The 21,232-nt window shown below is 43.2% G+C and overlaps 1 long non-coding RNA gene across 1 annotated transcript; it reads right to left on the reverse strand.

The window, feature by feature from the left end:
- Positions 1 to 223: 223 nt before the first annotated feature.
- Positions 224 to 18,388, reverse strand: LOC116662161. The gene is made up of 3 exons (XR_004318149.1): positions 17,847 to 18,388; positions 5,080 to 5,171; positions 224 to 335 (listed from the first exon to the last, which is right to left on the reverse strand). It is a non-coding gene; the product is annotated as an uncharacterized LOC116662161 (long non-coding RNA).
- Positions 18,389 to 21,232: the final 2,844 nt, after the last annotated feature.

A 21,232-nucleotide genomic window follows, 5' to 3' on the forward strand; every position in this document is an offset into this window, starting at 1 on the left:
GGGTTTCAAAATTGTAGAATAGATAAACAAGATTATACTGTACAACACAGGGAAATATATACAAGATCTTATGGTAGCTCACAGAGAAAGGAATGTGACAGTGAATATATATATATGTTGATGTATAATTTAAAAATTGTGCTCTACACCGGAATTGGACACAACATTGTAAAATGATTATAAACCAATAAATAATGTTAAAAAAAAAAAAAGTCTTACCTGCCTTAAAATGGAATTGGCAACCAGGATGCCCTTCAACAGGTGATGGATATGTCCACAGTGGTCCATCCTGACAACAGGACATTACTCAGTGGTATGAAGACACGAGCTATCAGCTGTGAAAAGATGGGGAGGAAAGGCAAATGCATATGGCTAAGTGAAAAAAGCCCATCTAAAAAGGCTACAGACTGCATGAGTCCAAGCATATGACATTCTGGAAAAAGCAAAACTATGGAGGCAGTAAAAAGATCAGTGGTTGCCAGGGAGTGGGAGAGGAGGAATGAACAGGTGGAGCACAGGGGATTTTTCGGGCAATGAAACTAGTCTGTATGATACAGTAACACTAGATACATGTTATGCTATGCTATGCTATGTTACGTACGTTACGTTACGTTATGTTACGTTATCCAATTTCATAGAATGCACAAAACCAAGAGCAAATACTAATGAAAACTATGATCCTTAGTCAATAATATTGTATCAAGATTGGGTCCTTGACTGTAACAAAGGCAGTGCCTTAACACAAGGTGCTATTAGCAGAGGAGATTGTGTGACGGGGGGGAGCGGCTCTGTGGGAACTTGGAACTTCCCTCTTAATTTTTCTGTATGGTCAAGCTGCTCTACAATTCAAAATTTATTCAATTTTAATGGAACTGGTTGTCCCGAGAATTATGGGGTTTGCCAGGATCTTGGGGGAGGAGGTTCGGTAAAATCAGTTTGTCTTATTTCCCACGTGAAAATGGTCATACGTGACACTTCGTTTTTCTTCTAGTAGGATCTGGAACGCCATTGAAAGAACATCTAAGAAGTAAGTTAAACAGATTTTTTTAAAAAATTAACGATGGAGAGAACAATGCATGGGCTTTGGAATGAAGTACGTAAGGTAATATATGATACAATGCTTCATAGATAAACACAGAATGGTGCGGATCTGAGTTTGGATTTGTGATTGGTAGAAACAGATTGCAGGAATCGTTCTGAGACCTGATTGCAATGGAGTTAAGGAATAGTTGGCTGTTTAATCTCTGACCACTGTCTGGGGTGAGACAAAAGCTCCTGGCCCACTGGGACCTAGGTCTTGGGTTGTCCTGGGGAGACAGCCCCATCGTGAACTTTCTCGTTGTGATGTGCCCTCTATTTGTGGGATTTATACTTTTACGTTTCCTTTTGTAATGAAGGAAGGTGAAGATGAATATTTGGAACAGGTGTAATCTTGAAGGACTATCAGTGAAGGGTGAATAACGTCTCGTGATGCCATCTTTGTATCAACCCAGAGCAGGTCACCTCCCAGTGGTTCTCATAAGTCACCATGGATACTGTCCCACTGAGTCTGACATGTCAAGAAGGCATCATTATTTCTCTGTCTTCTTTTTTTTCTTTCAAACAAATTATGACAGTATAGAATATGAAAAATGGCAACTACTTGTAGGATGGCATAACACCAGTCCACACTCTCAAATTATTACTGTGTTCTTGAAGGACCTTGTTGATTGAGGATCGTTTTTAAAGTCTTCCTAATAACAAGAGGAGGTTGTTGTCATTTTAGTCTAACTGTAGTTGATTTACAATATTGTGTTAGTTTCAGTGTATAGGTTGAGATTCTTTTCCATTAGAGGTTCCTATAAGATATTGACTATAGTTCCCTGTGCTGTACAGTAGGACCTTGTTGTTTATCTGTTTTATATATAGTAGTGTGTATCTGTTAATCCCAAACTCCTAATTTATCCCTCCCCACCTCTCTCCTTTGGTAGCCATAAATTTGTCAGAACTCTACGTCGGTGAGTCTATATCCATTCCATACATAAGTTTATTTGTATCATTTTTTAAGATTCCACAATAAGTGATATCATGTGATATTTGTCTTTCTCTGACTTGTACGTTACATATATAACAATCATATATGTACATTCTACATATGTACTAATACATATTAATATATTAAACATATTTATAGCAATTATATATTAAATATATTACTTATGTTATTAAATATGTTATATTAGTATACTATTTATGTACTAATATATTAATATATTAAATATATATTTATAGTAATTAATTATATAATATATACTTATATATAAAACATGTAATTATATATAATATATACTTATATATAAAATATATAATTATATTAATTATGTTATTAATTATAATACTGATTGTGTTATCAATTATGTTATAGTAATAAGTGACAATATTACTATTAATGTATTACATGTTAAATATTATATATAATGTATAAACACATATTAATATCATTATACTATGTTTTATTCTATATATTACATGTGTGCTATATATTACATATTACTGTATATTATACATTTATTACATATTATCTGTATGTAACATGTATTGCACAATACTATATATTACACACACTTTTATATATATAAATAATAAAGTTTGAAATATATATCTATATGTATCCTCATTCAAACTCTTAAACTGTACTTTCCTTGAAACTTTATTCTTAAGGAAGCTAACATGAGATACAGAGCCTTTTCCTGAATCCTAATGAAGTTGGACACTTCGCAGAGGGCAGTATTTATTGACAAAGCCCCCGTTCTCAGGAGGGACTCTGTGACGAGCAGCGATGCCGTGTGAGGACAGTACCACCCTGATCTCCGCGCCCCTGCGTTCCGCTGACACAGCACAGGATTTTCAGTGCTTGGTCAGCTGGACACGCTGTGCTTCTGGAATGCCTGTGATTTTCCCTCGCTGGTAGTCTCATAAAGAAAGAAAATCAGCATGTGAAAAATGCTTTTTGTTTTTTTTATTCTTTCAGTAAAAGCCCTCACACAGCATCCTGCTCACCAGATTATCAGCGCTTGACTTAGTGATGATTCCAAAGAGTGAGGGGCACTTCACGGGAGGCTGAGAGAGAAACGTGGGTGCCCTTTGCAGGGATTGTAGGAAGAGGAGCCTGTCCCGAGGGGTTGTGAAAATGACTGCAGGGTTTCTCGCAATTGGGGTGAGGGCTGTGAGCAAAAGTAACCAACCAGCTGTGTGTCGGGGAGATGTGTGTACATGGGGGCCTTAGAGTGGCTGGTGCCAGGAGCTCTGATGAAGACTGGCCCAGAGAAGAATGTGCATTATGTTGGGAGCTGGGCCAAATCCAGAATGTTGGGAAATGCCAACGTGTGTTAAATGCTAGTGGACAGATGTCTAGCTCCATTCAGGGGACCCTTCCCGAAGGACGTCTAAGTGTCACTGTGGTAGAAAAATCAGGGAACAGTAATGTGTAAGGGAGCAAAGAAAGGGAAGTCTCCAGAAAGATGAATGGGTGGGGGGTGACGGTGAGTGAATGCAGTCATTTCTCACCCATCTTGTCTCTGAAAACAAAACAAAAAAGGTGAAGGGGACACAGAACTGGAGATCTCACCTCGTGAAAGTGTTGGAGCAGGCAGGTAGCTAGGTATGAACAGAGAAAGGGGGGCACAAGGCCAAATGCGGGAAACCGCGCATCTTGTGAACAACAGGGGTCCCTGGGCCGAGAGAGAAAAGCAGGACCTCTGGGTTGATAAGTGGTCACATATTTTGGGGTGACAGGCGTCCTTGGAGGCTGACAAAGAAAGGCAGGGAGAGGCAGGAACTTCCAGTGTCCGGATGTAACCTGTTGCTCATTATGCCTTCATTTCAAGTAAAATTAGCCTTGCAGGCTAGGAGTACCCATCATGCACCGACACCATGACACTTGCAATCCAGAATAAATAAGGACAAAAATCCTCTCCTCCCTTAGGGAAGGTGCAGCTGGGATGGAAATCAGGAAATATGACCCCAAACCCTTCCCTCCCCAATGAATATTCCACCCATTCATTTTTACACCCTATGTAACCAACTTGCCGAAGGAACTCAGGGCAGCCGCTCACCTGAGTCTGCCCGCTCTCTCTTGAGAGGGTCCTAGCCCTCCCTTAATAAATCCTCATTCTACTTTCTTGACCTCTGCGTCCCATGTCTGAATTCTTTCTGTGATGAGACAAGAACCGAATCTCCAGCAACAGAACTAGTAAGCAATCCGTCTACCAACACTGGATGCAGAAAATGCAGTGCAAATCACACAAACAGGAAAGCTATGCTCCAGAATCCTACTCTACAAAGTGAGGCTATAGGACCATACGGATTTCTAACCTGACTTTTAAAGAGAGTTATTTCTTAGTTATCACCATGAAGAAATCAAAATTGTCAGCGGGAAATCCCTAACACCCCTGAAAAGCCCTGTGGGTATAGGGTTGAATTCTATTGATCCTTAAAAAGACCGATCATGTCAGTGCTATATGGCTTATTCTATGATGCAGGGACTGGAGAAGAATTTGTTTTTATACAGTTCGAGATACAAAGTATTGACCAAATTCTATAAAGAAATGAGTAGAAAAATTTGTTTTTCCAATTGGACCAACTCTAATTAAAGAATAAGAAAATATAATACGGCAAGATATTAAAAAAAAACTACACCTACTAAGTGGAGTTCATACTAGAAATAAAGAACAATTAATCATGAAACAGAAATGTATAAATTCAATTTTCTAGCTTAATAATAGAAGAAAAATTATGAATGTCAGCATAGGTTCTGAAGACACACATAGATCATTATTTTCTTTATTTATTAAATGAAAGATTCATTAACTTCTATTATGCTTTATAATTTTCAAAAGTTTCCCACATATGACTTCATATAATTCCATAATAACTTTCTTTTCCCCCTACTCATAAATTGCCTCTCCCCACTGGTCACCACTAATTTGTTCTCTGTATCTATGAGCCTGCTTCTTTTTTTGTTATTTTCACTAGTTTGCTGTATTTTTTGGATTCCACATATAAGTGACATCACACAGTATTTGTCTTTTTCTGACTTACTTCACTTAGCACAATGTCGTCCAAGTCCATCCATGCTATTGCAAATGGCATTGTTTCATTCCTTCATGGTAGCTTATGACGCATTTTGTGCTCTGAAATGGAAATGATCACATCGTGGGTGCCATGATATCTCTTTGATGTGTGAAATATGTGAAATAATTGGTATTTTTTATCTTTTTCCTTAGCATTGTAATCAGAGCCTTCTGTTATTAAACACTACCTAGTTGATATTTGTATGTAATATTATATTTTTTTAAAGGTAGAATATATTAATATATAATAGATTCATTTGTAGATAGAAATTTTACTAGGTTCTTTTACTATTAATTAAATAATTTTTACACTAGTCATAAATTCTTTTCATGTGTTCAAGGACAGACATAATTATAAATTTGCCTCCTACTTTACAATTTCGTATCTCTTGTGTTTCTCGTGTCAAATTGCTTTGGTTACTATTTCAATTAACAATCTTTGTGGTGTGGTGGGAAACATTTTTCAATAAGTCATGATTTTATGAGAATGTAAACAAATGGGACCTCATTAAACTTAAAAGCTTTTGCTTCAGAGAAATGTCTATTCAGTTCTTTTGCCCATTTTTTAATCAGGTTGCTTTTTTTTTTAATATTGACTTGTACGAGCTGTTTATATATGTTGGATGTATAAGGATAAGAATTGGTCACATCATTTGCAAATATCTTCCTCCAGTCTGTAGGTTGGCTTTTTGTTTTGTCGATGGTGTTCTTTGCTATGCAAACTGGTGTTTGGGTGATGTAAATAAAATACAGCAAAATCATTGTGTGATGTGGGGACAATCCCATGGTATACTTGGGACGGACGTTGGCTGCTGGTTTCCAGGATCCCACGTGTCGTATTCCTTCTCCCCCACTGGAATCTCCTTCCCAGCTTCCTTGGGGCTAGTTCTCATCCGTGGGACTTGGACAAGAGCAGTGGATGTCACTCCATCCTCTCCTGTCTGATGGAAACATGCCAATGGCCAGCGTGAATTCTACGTATTTTGAACAGGGAAAGTCCTTTTCCAGCACAGACTCGGCAGGGGCTTCTGGAAGGGACTCCACAACCCACGGTGGACCGTGATGTTTGTGGACAATGAACTCTTGCTGGGTGGAGCCCCTGTGATTTGGGCATTGCTAGTACAACAGGTAACCTCTCGGCAAACAACAGTCATGCCCCGATTTACAACTCAAGATCTTGGGTGAATCACTGTCACGCAGAATCTCAGCACATTTACGGTTTTAAAAGATGTGAGAGACATCTAGCCTCTCACTGATACGGAGGGAAGCAATTTATGAATGGGATAAGAGGACCATGATTTGAAAAAAAAAAACTTTACATGGCTGAGAAATCCTGGGTTCTGGTGTAGACATAACTGTGGTTTCCTCTGTGACGTGGCCTGGCGCTTCACGCACGTTGAAATTTAAAACCCGCTTCTGTTTCCCTGTATTTTATTTTCCCTTGCATGCCTGGAGAGTGGGAAAACCCCCAAAAGGTTACATTGAGTGTTAACGGGACCATTCATAGGATAGAATAATTTCACAGACTGTAAATAAACAACTGAGCTGAGGTTTTTGTTATGCATGCTTGCGTATCCATTTTTTTTTTGGACTGCTCGGATGCGTGCTTATGCAAAGCTGGATTTGATTTTTCTGTTTGCTTAAATTACTTTCCTTCCTGCCTCCCCAAACACTTGGCATTTGATTAAATGAAAATCAAAAGCAGACAAGCACACTACTCTCAACATCATTGTTCTTTTCACAGAATAACTTGCACATTCCAGATAATCCGTCCCTAAAGAAAGGTTTACATCTGCAGGCGTCACGTTCTCTGGCCTGAGCTTGCATATGAGATACCACAGTTCTTTCCCCCAGCGCACACCCGGCAAGTCCAAACAGAACCCAGGACACACCTGCGTGACTGGGTCACTGAGAAACAGAACGTTAGTGGTGTGACCACAGCCCATCCGACCCGCCTTCAAATCAATCACCTTCTGTAGAAAATACATCTCTTCTCAGTCCTTCTGATTTAGAGTCAACAAAAGGAAGCAGGCATCAACGTCTGAGAGTTACAGCACTACAGAAAAAAAGGAAAAGAAAAAGGAAAAAAAAAAGAAAAAAGAAAAAAAAAGACACAAACATCTTCTAGGTGAGAATGGAAGAAGATCGAGCGGGACGATCCACGTGGTTGACTCACTGCTCCTGCCCGGGGCCTCGGGTATACAGTAGGCGTCAGATGGGAGAGGCTGTGCTGTTCCTCACACTCTTCAGATGGTCGGAGACACACTCGGAGACCTGAGTCAGGATGCACGACCGGTTAGCGACTTTGATCTCAGCACACAGGCAATGTTCATTAATCCTACCGCGCTGTTTCTCTCTTTCTGTCTGCATCCGTCACAAGCTCTCTGGCATCCTTGTGACTTCGGAGAGCGTGAACAGGCACCGTAGCTTGGCCCCGCAGGCCCTTCGCAGAATTACCACGTTAAAACAGACATATCGCTCCTTTTATGGGAAATGTCCAGAAAAGGCAGACGCATCGGGAAAGAAAGCAGGTGAGTGGTGGCCAGGAGCAGCAGAGAGTGCCTGCTTGATGGGTAAAGGGTTTCCCTTCAGGCAGATGACAATATTCTGGGAGTAGAACGTGGTGATGGTTGCATGTCATTATGAGCTGACTAGATGCCACTGCGTTGCCCTTCAGATGGCTAATGTCATGTCGTGTCAATTTTGCTATTAGTTAAAGAAAAGAGTGTCCTCACGTGAGAGGTTCTGAGGCCGCCAGCTCTGTGAGGGTCACACTCAAAGCTCTACAATGAAAATGTTCATGACCTGCGTCTAAGGAAGATCTTGATTGAGCGAGTCTGTCCCGGGAAGTCTGCATAGACCCATATGGCCTCAGGAGAAAAGCGATGCTTCTCCAGTCTCTTGAGAGGTGGGGGAAGGAGGAGGAGCTGGGGATCCCAGGAAGTGTGCGTCTCAGCATCGAGGGGGGAGCTGTGTCACAAAGCAGTGCAGTCAGGAGTTCCCCAGTGCCAGGGACTGAGCACGCAATGGGATCACAGTTCGGGGTCGCCATTCAACCATTTCTGGGGGAGAGAATTTTACAGGCAACTTCCCCAGGAAGCTTATAAATTTAGTGCATCTTGGAAGACGGGTATGAGCTGGCAGGAGAGAGACATGGAGGGTGGCGGGACTTTCAGACAAGCTCCACGTGCAGCGGTGTCCAGTGCAGACGGGGCAGTGGTGAAAAATGCACTGTCTCCCATCCCACGGTGCTCCCCAGAGCAAAACTCACATCCCTGTCCAAGGGTCCATTTTAATGAGAGAGATGCAGGCGGGCAGGGTGGGGCTTATCACAAACGGTGCCCGTGCACTGCTGTGGGAGTAGGGAGAGCAAATCAGAGTCCATGTGAGATCTGTTCCTTTGGCTCTAACCCTGTGCCCTGCGCTGAGTCCTGCTGGCTCTGCACCTTTTGTAAAAGAATGTTGCCTTTAGCCTGAAATCGACAGGAGAGCCCATTGTCAGGGCTCTGACCTTTAAGGGTGTAACACTTTTCCATTCATACAGAGACAAAAAGTTGCAGAATAGGAAAGAACATTTGTTTTGCTGAAGGTTTACAGGAACATGGTGACCTGACCTGTGGACAGCTGCAAGCACAAAGGATTCTGACACCAATAAGTTTGCAACAACCAACCACACCCCCGCCTCTTTTTAGTATAAAAGGAGCCTGAATTCGGACTTGGGGAAGATGGTTCTCCAGGACATGAGTCCCCGTTCTTTGCGGTCTGCTGGCTTTCCAAGTAAAGTCGCTATTCCTCGCCGCAACACCTCGTCTCCAGATTTATTGGCCTGTCGCGCAGCGAGCAGAATGGCTTTGGACATGTTGACACTGTGGCTCCCGTTTCAAGTGCCATTCGAAGAGGGTCTTTGATTGACAGAGCCCTTTGGTTCAGAAGCTCTGAGTGATCAGTGACTCTTTCTTTTACATGCATTGTGTCTGGTCGAGGTGCCTGAGCCATTTTCACTGCCATTTTGACATTTAATTTTAGAAGTCTGCTGACATTTTTTTTTTTTTTTTATATATAATGTTGTTGGCTGGGGAAAGCCGTGGTCTGACAGGTCTCTGCAATTTTAAGGTTTACTGCCAGGTCCCTCTCTCTGTCAAGCCTCTCTCTAGAGAGGGGATTGGCATGGCTAAGAGCCAATTTCCAAAGGCAATCTCAAGGTGGTGATGGGAGACCAGTGTTGCCTGTCAATTCAGATACGGCATCTTCCTGCTTTGGTCAATGTGCCTGGCATTACTGCAGTGAAGTTTGTTTTTTGTTGTTGTTGTTGTTGTTTTGGGGGTTTTTTAGATACAAAATAAGAAAAAGTCTTCAAGGCCATCTGTTTAAAAGAACTGGATGGGTTTTATTTATCATGTTGAAATTTCTCTTTTATTAGCTGGGTCTACACAAAATGTGGAGTGTAACATGGAAGAGTGGCACACTGATTAAAAATTCAAAGTCTCCTAATTGATTCCTAGGATGGAGTTAGATACAAAAAAACCCCACACCATACTTGACAATCAGAAGCCCTTGTTAATTTTGCCATAACTTTGATCGGAAACCCAAATGGATCTTTGGCACAAAGGTGACAGTGAGATGTGTTATGTGGTCTCAAAAAAGGTGGGAATGTCTGTGAAGCCCATGGTCAAATATGAAGTTGACTGTTCATCCTGGAGGAGAATGAAAAACATTAAATCACTCATTGCAGGTTTCTCATGAGTTCAACTAATTTATACATAAACCTCTACAAAGGAGCTAATTAAAAATTATAGTATCCATGATGACCAGGAGGAATGAATCCAAATGATGTAAAGCCCCAAGATGGACAGCCAATGGCACAAGGGTATATCCTAATGTATTTGAATGACCTGTCCTTGAATATTTCATTTTTCATGTCATAACAAACAAGTTTTCTATTTAAAGCAAAGGTCGGATAGATTCTTTGTGATATTACATCCTTCTTTATAAATGTGTGGACTTTTTTTTAATGCTTTTCAATTCATGTATCATTTAGCCAAATAATATTTTCACATCTATACGTTAAACACCTAAAATCTGTCATACATGGTGCTAGGCACTGTGGATATGAAAACATCATTTAAATGCCTGTCCTCAAGGTATTTTCTGATGCTAACTTTGGTCGCCTCCATTTATCATCCATTTCTTTTTTTTTTTTAATTAGAAAAATGAGAAGAAAAATTCCCTGTATGGATTTAGTGTACGACAGGATAAGAAATGACAACTCAATTAATACACTGGATAGAAGGTGTCAAAAATTGCAACGTTATATGCTCTGCACAGAGATGTTTACAGCAGATTTATTTATCACGGCCAAAATTTGGGAGCAACCAAGATGTCCTGCAGTAGGTCAATGGATCGGTGACCTCAGGTACATCCAGGACATGGAATATTATTCAGGGCTCAAAGGAAATGAGCTACCAAGCTATGAAAATACAAGAAGCAGGCGCCCACTAGCCCTTGGCTAACTGGCCTCCAGCTGTTGGCACAACCTTTCCAGACTTATCAGGTAACCTCTGATCACCGCCTGAGCCATCCCACTTTTTCCTAAGCCACGTTCAGTCCACAGAATCCATTACCCTGTGTACTAGTCACAGTGCGGGTTACGCTTGGTAGCGCCAGAAAGCACCGGCAAGTTCATCAGCGTCAAAACAACAGTTAGTACAAAAATACGTTCTGGAGATCTGACCATGATTACAGTCAGCAACACCGTAGTAGACACTTCAGAGTACATCTTCCCTGTTCTCATCACCAAAAAAGAAGTGCTCATTCTGTGATGCGATCGGGGTGTTAAGCTAATTCGACAGTGCTAATACACTGCAGGATACACGTGCACCAAAGTAAGAAGCCATCCGTCTCAAACTCGCAATTTACATGTGTCTAGCGTATCCCAATTTTTTAAAAAAGAGAGAGAGAGAGAGAGAGAGTGCGTCTTCTTCTTGCCTGACATCAAGATGATGTGCTCCTGGAATCAGGACTCACATGGGAAGCTTCCTGCTGCCTCGCCGTCTAGCCACAGCTGAGCTTGGACAGCAGGCTCGTTGGGCAGTGGGTTGACGAGACGTTGCTCACGAGACACCTTCACTCACCCTGACCATCTAAGTCCTCAGTGAATTCAGAAGAGCAACGAAAACCATTACCGTAGCTGTGAAAATGTCTACATCACACTCCTATAATTTGTCTGCTTTTTACAACCAAGCAACCTGACCCTGTAAAGGCAATGAGCCTAGAGAGTCAGACAAGTCCCTTCTTCTTCTTCTTCCCTAAATTGGGTCTTCATTGCACGCTGAGCTTCTGGCAGTTTCTGCAGATGGCCCGTTTCATGTTCCCTATGTAAACGTATGTCAGTTCAAAGAACGTTGCTGGCAAAAAACCCCAAAGCTGTTTCTGTCGATCCCAGGGTGCTGCTACAGGCTTACAGACATCTTGACTATGGTGTATGTTTCTTGATGTACTTCAAACCGTTAATAAGGTGGATATTTTTAAGAAAACAAAGGGAAGGGATTGCTAGAGGAAGTTAAATCTTTTTTTTTTTTCCTACAGCAAATTTTTCCTCCCCACCGCAGGGAAAGTCAGTATGCCACTGACACACGCTCCAATGGATGCCTTTACGAAAGGAATGACAGAATCGAATTACACTTTATAGCATAGGTACAAACAGAACTAATGGTTCCATTCCGATAACCCACCCCCGTGACGCCAGGACACTCTCAGCTGAACATCAACTCCTTTCAGGTTGAAATCAACCAATTACCGTATTTATTAGAAGACCTTTGAGTCATTTGGGAACCCCTAGAAAAGATATTTGCCTCCCATTCACAAACAAAAATTTAACTGGGCCCAAAGAGCCATCCTGACTCAGACTTGAGCTGGAGACCTACCTGGCAGAACACCCCAACACGGCCCATGCAAATGCGGGCAGGGTTACAAAGGCTGCTGAGAAACCGTCCCGTTCCCCACCCTGGACGCAGCCCACCTCCAGAACGCCGAGCGAGGAGCTTTCATTCACAGTTTTATTTTCCAATCTCCTGGCTGAGATGGAAATGATTTCCCACTGCAGATTGTCTGCTGGAGCAAAAATGAATGCGTTTTCAGGCAAACACGCTAAGCTTGCCCACCTGAAGATTTGCTTTTAAAAACGTTCTATTTTTCCTCTCCACTTTAAAGATTAAAACGTCCAACTGAGCACGGAGTGGGTCTGAGTCATGCAGGGGCAGGGAAGGTGACAATAACTTCATTGTGAACAATCTCTTGGCCTTCACACCTTTCGCCACCTTTTGGGGGACGATGCCAACTTTTTTTTCACGTGACCGACCAAGAAAAGTCTTCTGTGTTCTGATTAGAGGAAGTCTTGTGAACACATTAAAATTTAATTGTAACGGGAACTGGCAGAGGTGGGGAACTACTTAGGAATGTGACTCCAAGTCTTCATCATCAACTCATTAGCATCTTTTCCTTTTTTTTTTTTTTTAAGATTTCATTTGATTTGGGCACATTCCAAAAACTCTTCCAGTGAGAGAATACACAGTGACTTCCCCTTAAAATTTATGTAAGCCCTAATGACATTTTTGTCCAAAATTGGTCATTATGTCCAAAATTCCCTTTTTTTTTTTTATAAGTCACCTTGGGTGAGCATCAACTTTAATTGTGAAGGAAAAGCCAGGCTGGGCTAACAAGATAACTCACAGGTCTAAGTATCAGAATACTGATCTGAGTTCTGCTGGACCAAGTTGTTAATCTAAGGTAATTAGTGTTGGTTTGCTGTTTATGTTTTTTGCTAGCCAGCTGGATTTTCAAAGAGACATATCTGGCTTTGGAATGTTGGTTTGCTGCCTCCCTGCCTCCACTTTTGTGATAATGATGCTGCTAAAGCTGTTCCATGCCTATTGGCCGAACACCCCAAGCTTGTACTTTACCCTATAAAACCTCATGCGCACGTCTTGGAGGTGCTCAGAGCTTCGGAGCAGAAGCCCCTCTGAGCCCGCCGGCGTAACACATCTGAGCACTCCAGCCCTCCGAGTGGTGCTCGTTTCTTGGCTGGCCTGTCGTTTCCATGACATAATGGCCTCAGGTTAACTTTTTTTACAACTTCAAAGACCATGTTGCCAAATAAAGTTGCATCCACTAGTCCTAGGAGTTAGGACATTCATACCTTTTGTTTGTTTGTTTGTTTGGGGGGGGTGACACAATTCAACTCACAGCACCACTCCACCATAAGCATCTCTTGCAATATTCCTCCCCTTTAGAGGACAGATGCATGCGTGTCCATTTGGGTTTGGACAAAATTAGACATAATGAATGATCTTACACCTGGGCCCTCTAACAACATCCATCAACATGGTTAGATGGTGAGAAACCCCTGCTAAGTAAACAAATGCTTCTAGAGGGTTTGGTACCACAAGCAAACGGATATAAATTTGACCACTAAAATAATAAAGTCATTTTTAAAGAAATAAAAAACAAGCTTCTTCTATGTAGCACAGGGAACTATGTTCAGTACCTTGTAATAACGTTTAATGAAAAAGAATATGAAAATGAGTATTTGTCTGTATATGCATGACTGGGACGTGGTGCTGTGCACCAGAGATGAACACTGTTGTAATTGACTGCACTTCAATTAAAAGGAGGAGGAGGAGGAGGAGAAGAGGAAGAGGAAGAAGGAGAAGGAGGAGAAGGAGGAGAGAAGAAGAAGAAGAGAAGAAGAAGAAGAAGAAGAAGAAGAAGAAGAAGAGAAGAGAAGAAGAAAGAAGAAGAAGAAGAAGAAGAAGAAGAGAAGAAGAAGAAGAAGAAGAAGAAGAAGAAGAAGAAGAAGAAGAAGAAGAAGAAGGAGGAGGAGAAGGAGGAGAAGGAGGAGAAGGAGGAGAAGGAGGAGAAGGAGGAGAAGGAGGAGAAGGAGGAGAAGGAGGAGAAGGAGGAGAAGGAGGAGAAGGAGGAGAAGAAGGAGAAGAAGGAGAAGGAGAAGAAGGAGAAGAAGGAGAAGAAGGAGAAGGAGATGATGATGATGATGATGATGATAATGCAGTCAGAGACAGGCAGTGAACACCAGCCTCATCGGAGTGTTTGCCTTGAAGTACAAGGTCAAAAGACCTGGGCTGAGGACACAGGAATACTCTCCAGTGTCTACTACGTCTTATACATTAACAAGAAGAGCAAAGCAACACTGCTTCCAACACTTGTTCATTCTGGATAGTGGGTTCGTTTTGTGTTTGTGGTAATTTTGAGGTTTACCTCCTGAGAGCAACAGATATGGTAAAAACGGGTGGGAATGATCATTTATAAGCAAGATCATAATAGGAAAGGCTAAAAAGATCTATCTGGTGATTTATGCAACGTGTGTTTTGAATTCCTCCCTGGGGTCAAGGAGTGCTTGTTTAAATTCCAGTGAAACCCCATGGGTCTGTGTCTCCTGAAATTCAGTGTATACTGGAAACGCACACTGCCTGTTTCCATCTGCAACCTCCTCTCACCCCGTGCCTTCCCAATCAGGTGACAGCCGTGGTTTGGGAAAAATCTAGTTTCTATCTTGTGTACCGTTCCAACTTCAGGTGACACTGTAAGTCGCAGCTATACCACGAGAGGGAAATTGCGCTGTGTTCTCGCAAACATGGTATCAAACTTCCATATGCCTTCCTTTCGCATTACTGAAGACTCTGTATTTTAAGCAGGCATTTAAATTAAAACCGCAAGGAGAAACGATCAATTTGCAAAAGTCCGTCTCTGACGCTGCAAAACCAGCGCTAACGGTGACAGTGTCTGTAAACCTCAGGCGCTTTGCGGAATCAGAGTCGAGCGCAGCGCCCACTCACTCAGCTCCGTCTGGACTGCTTCACCCGCGGTTGTCAGCGTCATGACTGCCCAGGCACAGAGTTCTCAAGATCTTCTTTGGCAGCAGCAGAATTCCTTCATGCTCTCACGGAGCACCTCCTCAGGAGGCTGGCAGACATCTCTCTGAATTGCACGTAATATGACACACTTTCCAGAGGGAGTTGATGGCAGTGCCGGGCGTGACCACGCCGACTCTATCCAGCCGAGGACCGGCGCCAAGAGAACCTCAGAAGTAAATGATTCCTTTAAAGCCCAGGGTTACACACACTGTCCCGGCTGCAAACCAGTGTGCTGTAAAATTGGAAAACTGGGGATCCCCGCTTCCCAGCAGGGCCCGGTAATTGTCACTCCCTCTTGCAAATCCAGAGCGACTTGCTTGCATCGTTAAATCTTGGAGGCAGAAGAGACCCATTGCTGCTTAAAAGTTGTCACCTGCCCCCACGACATTCTTTTCCAGCATCCTTCCTTATCCACTCACGCTTTTGGGTCTTTACCTCCCCTCTTTACCTAGCATTCCTTTGCATGATGAATGCTGATTCCAAGAGCACACCTGTCTGCTTTCTCCCCTAAGGGACATCGCGGTGCTGGAGGGTTAGACGCAGACCACCACTATGGGGGCACACCGGGGTGACGAAACTGCTTTCCACCCACCTCCCTCCTGAACGACCCCATCTCACCTTCTTTCTACAAAACAGCACGACATGATCCACACACACAGACCCAGAGCAGTGACACCACGGGATATCCACGAAAATGAAGACGGCGCCCGTACGTGTATTCAAACCAATTGTTAATATACAGATAATGCACACTGTAAGATGGTAGCGAATCCCTAGGTGCAAAAACGGAATTCAGCGTTCCTCCCAAAATCCCCTTAGAGTTTTCAGAATCTTGGACTTTCAACCCCAGACACTGTGCAAATATACCTTGTCATTTCACATACATTTTCCACGTAGGGTAATAGACGTTACAGCATCATCACGTGCATTGCTTTCTGTCACCTGCCCGTGTATCCTGGAGATGTTTCCACACCAGCACACGAAGCAGCGTTACATTCTCTCCCTACGGCTGCTCGGCACAGTTAACAACTTGACTGATGGAAGAGATGTGACCACCATAGGGACCGGATCTCATAGGGCTCTCGAGTTGTCCCAAGTCCAACTCTCTGTTGTCAAATCATTCCTAAATAATTGTCAGGCATGATAAACCCAGTGGGTTCAACACCTAAGGTTCTGCTGATGTTCTGCATGTCAATTAAGGTCAAGTACACCTGGGAGGAGAGGAGACGGCTCAAGGGGTAGAGCACATGCTTAGCACGCACACACGAGGTCCTGGCTTCAATCCCCAGGACCTCCTCTCAAGATAAATAAAATATGAATAAGCCTAACTACCTTCCCTCACCCCCCCCCAATAAACCCTAAATTAAAAAAGAAAAGATTAACAAAAGGTCAAAGACATCTACACCCAACGTAGAGACTTCAGGCGCCGTTTGTGATTTCTTGAAATTGGCTCCGTTTCGTGCTGCATTATTTACCAAGATGTGTGGATGGTACCTCCCTCCCCGCTACTGGGTTAGGCATGGAACGGTGCCTCCCTCCAGACAAAAATAAAAAAAAATGCATGTATGTTGAAATCCCAGCCCTCAGGACTTAAGCATGTGACCTCGTTTGGAAGTGAGGTCATTGCAGATGTAATTAGCTAAGATGAGGGCCCCCTGGAGTAGAGTGGGTCCCTGATCCAGCATCACTGGTGTCCTTATAAGAGGAGGTTAGGACACAGACACACAGGGAAGACGGCCGTGTGAGGGTGAGACAGGAGGGAAGGGGGCACGGCACAGCCATTCAAGGAATGACAGCAGTTCACAGCAAAATGGCGCAAAAGCCAACTCCTGGTTGGCTTTGCTGATTAAGACCGCGGGAGAGTTGACCCCCAGTCGACCTTGACCTTCATTACGCACTCACTGTAATATATTAACGTGGTAAATGACACTCCCACCGGTGCCACGACAGCTTCGAGGCTGACCATAAAGCTCAAAGAGGGCATGGTGGCCCAATTCCCGGGAGCCCCAGCGCCTTCCCTGGGGAAGTCGGAATGGTCCTCCCACCTGTTGGCCTGTGAAGCTACCGAGCCCATAAAAACCGGCAACACCCAGCCTCGCGGCCGCCTCTCTCCAGCTCCCTCGCCTTCGGAGACGGCCCGCACTCCGTCTATGAGTGTGTACCTACTTTTACTTTAACCTGAGCCCCCAGCCGCCACACCTCATCTCCTTTGCCCTGCCTTCTAGAACAGCCTACACGCTATGCGGTGTGTATCTCTTCGAATAAATCTGTCTTCACTCAACTGTGGCTCGTTCTTGAATTCTTTCCTGCGCGAAGCCAAGGACCCATGTGTGGCGGGCAGCGTCCCATGGTCTCAACCAAGACCTGGGACGTGGCCCTCCTCACGCCCCACGTCCATTTTTCCTGTGTCAAGGATGCGGTCACAAGCCAGGGAACAAGAGGCAACAGAGACTCCTTCTCCTACAGGTTTCAAAGGGAGCATTCCCTGATTTGGGGCGTCTCACGTCCAGAATGATGGTTTAATACCTTCCTGTTGTTTTAAGCCACCCCATGTGTGGTGCCTCATCATAGCATCGCTAGGAAGTCAATACCGTCCTAGAGCCTTTTCCAGTCACTCCGTCCTCTCTGTCTCCCAAGCGGTGCCACAATGCAGACCTTTCTACTTCCCACCAAGGCGACTACACAAGCTTCCAGAAGCCAGTTCATGCCACCAAAATGACGCCACCAAAAAATACACGTAGGCATTTCCCTGCTTGAATCACTCATGCAATTCCATGTTCCCCTGTGAGATTAGGTTCCCGTGCCTTACCTAGTCCTGCGTTGGCGGACCGACCGGTAATTCGTCGATGGATTCAGAAAGTTCTCACCGAGAGCTTGCTGGCCGCCAGGACCCGCGCGCTCAAACCTGCCCCCAGGGTTCACGTCTCTCCCATCTCAGGATGTCTCCGTGACTCTCACTCAAGGACATGAAGCCTCCTTTCCTCCAAGTGCATGACTTCACTTGTGCCGCTGCCTTGGCTGAAACCCTTTGACCGTCTGAGTCTCCAAACTTAAGTCTTCTCTCCTCTGGGAAATCTCCTTTCATACCTCAGGGACCGAGAAAAACAAAAGTGTGCTCGTGTGAGCTTATGTACTGCTCAGAGCTCCTGGGGGAGGCAGCCCTACCTCTTTGGTTAAAGACAAAAATGAGTGAGAAAATTAGACAATTGCAGAGAGACAGAACAGAGACACAAGATTATTTTTAACAGTGGTTCATGCTTCGAAGTCCCTTTGTGCAATTCAGCTCACACAGCTGGACAGACAGGTCCCTAACGCGGGGCGCAGCCCCGCCGTGCTCTCCGGCGTCCCAAACACAAGCCAACAGATAAACACATGGGCTTCACAGCAGACTCCCGGGCACCCGTGTCGTGAGGGACCCAGGGCTGCTGCCTCCGGCAGCGTGTAACCGCCACCCTGATACCTGTTCTCACGACCGACGCCTCTCACGCCCCCGGAACAGTATCGACATGTGTTCCTGCAATCAAATGCCCCAGCCGTCTGTGGGTTACAGCCTTGCTGTCTCCAAGAAGGACGTTCCCTTGACGTATAGAAGGATTTGAGCTGCAGAAAAGTGGCTGGGAAAAAAACCCTACTCATTTTGCAAACGCTTCCTCTCAGAGGGAGTGCAGGACCAGCTGTACCTAGAAGCAGCTTCCACACGTACTCATAGCTACCCTGTAAGTGGCTGCACAGGCACCTGCGTGGCAGCCAGCGTCTGCCCTCCTATGCTGGGAAGCCTAGAAGACTTGCCACCAGGCTCTTTACAGAAAAAGCGTGGCAGCCCCCGCTGCAGAAGACGGTAGAATTAAACACATCATTTCCCAGCAGCACCTACCATGAGCTCACTCCCTTGTCTCCTTTTTCCAGAGTGCTGCTCGTGACCCGGACAAGCATAGGACAGCATCACGCGACAGATTTTCAATCACAATTTACATATTTAGTTCTTCCATATTCAGCTTCCATATAGAAGACACAGGACTATATCTGTAAGATTTCAATATTTTTAAATTCTATTTTGTATACAGTCCTATACATATGCCTTATAGATGTACAACATATATCTTATATATACTATGTAGAAAATTATATATAAATGTAATTTTTAAAAATATATGCTATCTATAAATGATATTAACATATTATATATAATGTTAATACACAGACTATATACTAACTATATATTAGTTTCTTCTTATACTCTATTTAATACTATTATTTATATAAACAATACATATTTAATACTATTAATAGTTTAATATACTATATAATATGTATTTAATGCATGCATTACACATACTATATCATGTATATTATATGCTTAATATACATGAATATGTAATGCATATATTTCAATATACTACATATTTATATACATATTATGTGGTTCTATACAGTGCACTGGAATTTTGATTATCATTCCTTATTTTAGCCATGAGGTCATGTTAAGCTGCAGATTAGAGTTCATTTTTAAAAACAAAAACTGCAAGTTCCAAATTAAACAGTTTAGATTCTAAGATTTAAAATTTGTTAAGTAGAATTCGTATTATGTTGTCTCCTTTTAACACATTTTTATACACTTTAGGAGTCAACCAGCCGTTGGAAACCTTTCTTAGTAATATGATATTTCCCATGCCTTTCAGGGTTATAAATGTTTCATACATTTAACGTTTTCATCCTTTCGCACAGGGTCAAATACTGAATGTTAAATTGCAGGGGGTCAGCATTTCAAAGCCGAGAGTCCATCACCATAGAATTGAAAAGGCTTTTCATTCACTATGTTCAAATGTTAAGCATTTTCATTGCTTCTTAATGGAAACTGAAGGAAGATGACGCACAGAAGCCAGCCTCTGCTGGAAGATCGAGAGATGCGTTTATGGTTCTCTCTGAATGCAAACCGGAGCACTGAAGCTCTTTTCCTGGAAAATGCTGCTTTTCTTAGTGGAATGCCACTTTCAGAAAATGAAGTTTTTCACTGTTTTTATTTCCCTGCATCGTGCTTGAATAAAACTTACCAGGCAAGTTAAGACACTCTCGGGAATTCTCACCTACCAGTAAGGTCCCTGGCCACCACCCACCGAGGGTGATCGTTTATTTACCTGCAAAGGGATGTCTTGAAACGCTATTTTATTCCCAAAAGATAATGTTAATAATTTATGACCTGGAATGGTTTCCAATATTCCTCCATCTTCCTGTTGATCCTCAGACACTGTGCAAATTGGACCTTCCTAATTATTAATACTGGACGAGAAATGACACCCTAACTCCTGGTGTCCCAGAGGAGGAGAGTTTGCACCTCCCTCCCAGTCAATCCTCTCAAGTCTAATTTGGGAGTCAGGTGACCTCACTCCAGATCAGACGCTGTTCATTGTCCTTGGCCACCGATGACCCATGGTCACTGGTGACTCACAGAAGTGGGTCTTTGTCCCTACTTCTTAACTAGGGGCTGCGAGAAACCAGCTTTAGAACTGACCACCAGGTGTCCACGTGTGTGGGGCCGAAGAAAGAAATCTCACCAACTAAAAAGCTACATGAATGCGATATCCAATTATTACTTAATATCATTTCGAGAGTTATGTATATACATGCATGCACTCAAACGTACTCAGATTAAACATGGACCGATAGACGCACAGCTGCACACATATACACACGCAGATTGACATGCACGCACATTCTGCATAAAGAACATTACAACAATATGCGTGTATGGTGGCTGTCACGGTTTTACACCATCAGGATCAGTGCAGTGTTTTTTTGCTTTGTTTGTTTTGTTTGTTTTTTTCCTGCATATTGCTCACTCCCAACCCTAAAACAGATGCAAATCCTTTGGCCTCACCTGGAATAATGCTATTCCTCCGATTAACGCTGCATCGGATCCTGTTAGGTAGACAGACCACCGTGCATGCAACCATATTAAATAGGTTGCACTTTCGAAGCACACGGCAACCAGCATCCCTGTTGAATTTCCATTCCGCCCATTCTCTCGCCATTTGCATCTAAGTCCTATGAATTTCCTACTTGGCTGCTTTACCTTTTGGGGTTTGTCACCCCGCTTTGCTTTCTCGGGAAGACCTCTGTGTATGTCTCTGATATTCATAGTTGTCCGTATATTAATACCGCCATAAATCTCCTGAGAATTCTTATGTGACCTTTTGC

The sequence above is a fragment of the Camelus ferus genome, chromosome X (genome assembly GCF_009834535.1).
Source record: "Camelus ferus isolate YT-003-E chromosome X, BCGSAC_Cfer_1.0, whole genome shotgun sequence".
Classification (NCBI taxonomy): Eukaryota; Metazoa; Chordata; class Mammalia; order Artiodactyla; family Camelidae; genus Camelus; species Camelus ferus.